Source organism: Amblyomma maculatum, chromosome 11, assembly GCF_055883805.1.
Source record: "Amblyomma maculatum isolate TAMU_Amacu chromosome 11, ASM5588380v1, whole genome shotgun sequence".
In the NCBI taxonomy this organism is placed as follows: Eukaryota; Metazoa; Arthropoda; class Arachnida; order Ixodida; family Ixodidae; genus Amblyomma; species Amblyomma maculatum.
Genome location: NC_139354.1, coordinates 143,018,627 through 143,023,514, shown reverse-complemented (window position 1 = coordinate 143,023,514; position 4,888 = coordinate 143,018,627). Strand labels below are relative to the sequence as shown.

The 4,888-nt window shown below is 44.9% G+C and overlaps 1 pseudogene; it reads left to right on the top strand.

Moving 5' to 3' along the window:
• The first annotated feature begins 241 nt into the window (after positions 1–241).
• On the top strand, positions 242–2,195 carry LOC146175107 (uncharacterized; annotated as a pseudogene).
• Positions 2,196–4,888: the final 2,693 nt, after the last annotated feature.

The following is a 4,888-nucleotide window of genomic DNA, read 5'->3' as shown; positions in this document are numbered from 1 at the left end:
TTCTGTTATGTTTTAGTCTCATATGTAAAAGATTTTTAAACACAATTTGTAAGGCTTTGTTTTTTTTTAATATTTCTTCAAATTTCCGCAAGGGGGGTGCATGACGCTACTAACGTCTCTGTTGTTAACTTTGCGTGCGCTTTGTGCTACCGATTTGATTGCTGCCGGATTCATCCTTTTTATAGCCATTATTTTTAGTAGCAACAGTAATACAATAGGCTGGACGTTTTTATAAGAAGGCATGGCAAAGTTCAGGGCAAAAAGGCGATTGAAACGGAAGTTTCTTGGCAATCGACACACAAGGAATGCTCCGACCGAAGACCATGCGGACGTGAATGTATCGGCGAGTGCTGCAAAGGTTGGGAACTTAGAGAACAATTGTGAAGTGCTGCTGCAAGAACCTCTATGCAAGGTAATAGGATTATTGATATGGAGATCCTGTCATCTGTTTTTGCAAAACTGGCCTGCCCGGAATGCAAGAAGACGTCGCTCACATTGGAAGAATGCTCGCGGCTTGGAATATCATGTGCATATGCTGTTCTGTGTGGTGCGTGCGGATATGCATATTCACTTCAATCGTCGAAAAAGGCTGGAAGTGCTATCGAGAACAACCTGCGTCTTGTCTACGCAATGCGTCAGCTGGGCAAGGGATATTCTGGAGCTGTAACGCTGACAAAAGTGATGAACATGCCTCCGCCGTCTTGGCATTCTGCCTACAAAAAGATATCTGCTAAGATCTGTAAAGCGGCAGAGGATGTTGCGTCTAACTCAATGATGAATGCCGCTGCTGAATTGCGTTGTGTTAAGCAAAGTACTGAGTGTGGTGTGTCAGGTGATGGCAAATGGCAAAGGCGTGGACATTCATCATTGAATGGCTGTGTGTCCTTGATATCCATTGATACTGGGAAAGTTATTGACGTAGAAGGCATGCCAAGTAAATGTAGGGCATGCTGTTCGAAGAGCAAGTTGAATCCCTCAAGCATTGAATATCTGGAGTGGAAGGCAAATCATACCCAGTGTCAAGCAAACTACACCGGTAGTGCTGGTGGTATGGAGGCAGTAGGGCTCTATCGTATGTTCGAGCGGTCAGAAACAAGTCGTGGCTTAAAATATGCAGACTTCTATGGAGATGGCGACTCCAAGAGCCACGCGGACATAAAAGACATATATGGCGCAAATAGCGTGCGCAAACTGGAGTGCATTGGGCACGTACAGAAGCGTGTAGGTTGGTTGGTTGGTTGGTTCATAGGAAGGGAAAGGCGCAGTATCTGTCACACTTGCTCTGTGGACACCTGAACCGCGCCGTAAGGGAAGGGATGAGGGTGGGAGTGAAAGTGGATAGAGAGAAAGGGGGGCCGTAGTGGAGGGCTGCGGAGTAATTTCGACCACCTGGGGATCTTTAACGTGCACTGACATCGCACAGCACACGACGCCACTTCGTTTCGCCTCCATCGAAACGCAGCCGCCGAGGCCGGGATGCGTGTAGGATGCCGACTACGAAAGTTGAACAAAAGTGTTCCTGGGCTTGGAGGCAAAGGAAAGTTAACGGATGTCCTCATCGACCGGCTGCAGAACTATTATGGTATTGCCATCAGAGCGAATGTGGGAGACCTGCAAGCCATGAAGCAAGTTGCATTAGCGAGCCTGTTTCGCTGTAGTTCAACAGATGAAACACCAAGGCATGGTCTGTGCCCTCTTGGCCCTGAGAGTTGGTGTGGGTTTAACCGAAGGAATGCACTCGGTGGTGGATCCTACAAGCACAACGGAGGCCTTTCCAATGAGGTACTCAACAAAGTGAAGCCGGTGTATGCTGACCTTTGTAAGGATGATCTCTTAAATAAGTGCCTCCATGGAAAAACCCAAAATGTCAACGAGAGTTTCAGCGGTATGATTTGGCAACGGGTTCCCAAAGACGTTCACGTGAGCCTTCGCATCCTACTTTATACAATGCTGTGTGCCACTTCAATGATGGTAACAGAAGTACAGCAGATATTTTGAGGGAAGCAGGCATCGAACCTGGCCACCACACACTCGCAGCATGTTGCATCAGTGACAAGTACCGTGTGAAGAAAGCCCAGCGTCAATGAACGGGTGAGGTGAAGCATCTCCGCAAGAAAAGACGGTCAGCAATAAAAGACAAAAGAAAGCTCGTGGCAGCTAGGGAGGGCCCTAGCTATGAACCTGGTGGATTTTAACTTTCTTGTGCTTGGTGATCTTGTTTCTACCAGGATTGAAAAACTTTAATCGTGTTTTTCACAAAACTTGATTTCTCGCACTTTTTTGTTGTGCAAACAGTTGTAACTTTGATCTGAAGGAACATTTCTCAATGAATCTTTGTACGCTCGTTTCTCTATTACTAGCCTGTGCAATGAACTAGGATGAATGAAATCTAATGGTAAGTTTTGATGTAATCTTGTTTTATGGCAAGGAATGCAAACAAAAATGACACATTTGTTTGTTTGTTTTTGGAACTTTTTGTATAACATGATTCCCAATTATCGGATGGCAAAGATCCTAGTTAGTTGCACAGCTTGGTTATTTGGCTAACTCTGTGAGAAAAAGTTTAGAATTTCTGCACTCCATTGGCTAGTTATGAATGTTTGCGTAACAGCCGTGTTTGGACCATTTTTTCTCAATAACAAATTCTAGCATCATTTTTTAAACTCTTTTTTGCTTTAAAATATCATATAAAACGATGCTTCATAAGGTCAGTTTGAAATAAAAATTTAAAAAAAATTTCAAAATGGTGGTGAATAACCTTAATGTTACCCCTACGATTTTACGTTCCATAGACCTCTGGGTTGTCCTCAACTTAAGTAGAACTCTCTTGGTTAGCCTCCACGTTTCAGCCCCATAGGTGAGTCCAGGTAATATTTTGAGTAATTATAGAGAGGCTGTATGTAATAAGTGTTCCGATTAGTTTCATCGCTTTTTGTCAGGTTGTTAATTGATGGTGTAAGCCTTACTAGCAGACCTTTTGGCACGATCTTAACCCGAAAGTATGTTTTTAAGCTTTAACATGAAGTTGATGTCTCAACCTTTTGTCAGTAATCTTTCGTAATTTGAGAAGATGTGAGTTTTCTACAAACGCCTTTCAGCTATGGGGGAATATAGAAGTCGGTGTATTCACGAGACCTGTATATCATTGTCGGCGCACAAGCTGGGCAGAACCACAGCGCTTTTGAATGTCATAGCGCGACAGAGAGGTGCTTGGAGTATGTTCAAAGTGGTCGAGGGCACGTTCCGGGCGGGAATATAGTTCAGAAGTGCTATCCACGGTGGAGTTTCGGGTTGGTTGCTTCTTTTGGGTTGGGCTTGATGCACAGAGGGGTGGCTTAGTCCACTTTTTTGACCGGGTTGATGTGTCAGGGGCTAAGGTTGAAATATCCGCTGTCTGATTGGGCTGTGTTGATGTCGACTGCTCCTGATTGCTCGATGTCCGGGGGTTATATGATGACTGGATGGTAGAGTAAGGAAGGCTGGCTTCCTCTTCTTTGTCGGAGGTCATGCCCTAGCAGACGATGCGGGCGAAAGTGGCGGGCCCTGGGCTCTCAGTGACGTCTTGTGATGGGGCATGATATTTGCACTTACCCAAAGTGCGATGGCGAACTTCAAGGAGGAGTCCCAGGATTATCGTTAAGACCCTCTTGAATGGCATTAAATTTGTGAATAAAATAAGATTCACATTGTTCACGTTCTCGAGTGTTTTGAAGCCCCCTTGCAGAATAGTTAAATTCAGTGAGCCGAACGAGTGTTCTAGGTTTATCATGATCATCAGCCTGACTATGCCCACTGCAGGGCGAAGGCCTCTCCCATATTTCTCCACTTAACCCGGATTTGTGCTAGCTGCATCCACTTCACCCCTGTAAAGTTCTTAACCTCATCCGCCCACCTAACTTTCTGCCGCCCCCTGCTACGCTTTCCTTCCCTTGGAATCCAGTTTGTTACCCTAAGCGACCATCGGTTAACCTCTCTTCGCACTACATGTCCTGCCCATGCCCATTTCTTCTTAATTTTCACTACAATGTCGGTAACTTGAGTTATTTCTCTGACCCTCTGCACGCTTCCTATCTCTTAATGTTACCCCTACCATCTGTCGTTGCATAGCCCTCTGGGTTGTCCTCAATTTAAGTAAAACTCTCTTGGTTAGCCTCTAAGTTTCAGCCCCTAAGGTGAGTACAGGTAAGATGCAACAGTTATATAGTTTCCTCTTTAGCAATACCGGTAAGCTGCTGACCATAATCTGTGAGTGCTTTCCAAATGCGCTCCATCCCAATTTTATTCTTCTTGTTATTTACTTTTCATGGTCCGGATCTGCGGTTACTACCTGTCCTAAGTAGACATATTCGCCTACTACTTCCAGTACTTCGCTACCTAATGTAAACTGGTGTTCCTTTTCGAGGCTATTGAACATTACCTTAGTCTTCTGCATATTGATGTTCAAACCTACATTTCTACTTTTCCTGTCTAGGTCACCAATCCTTATTTGCAGTTCATCCCCCGAGTTGCTTAGCAAGGCAATGTCATCAGCAAATCGCTGATTACTGAGGTATTCTCCATCTACCCTTATCCCTAACTGCTCCCATTCCAAGTCTCTGAATACTTCCTCTAAGCAAGCTGTGAATAGTACTGGGAAATTGCGTCGCCTTGCCTAATACCTTTCTTTATGGGAATTTTGTTACTTTCTTTCTGCAGAACTATGGTTGCTGTGCAGCCACTATATATATCTTACAGCACTTTTACGTACGGCTCGTCTACCCCCTGATTTCGCAATGTCTGCATCACCGCAGAGGTTTCATCATCATCATCATCATCAGCCTGATTATACCCACTGCCGGGCGAAGGCCTCTCCCATATTTCTCCACTTAACCCGGTCCTGTGCTAGCTG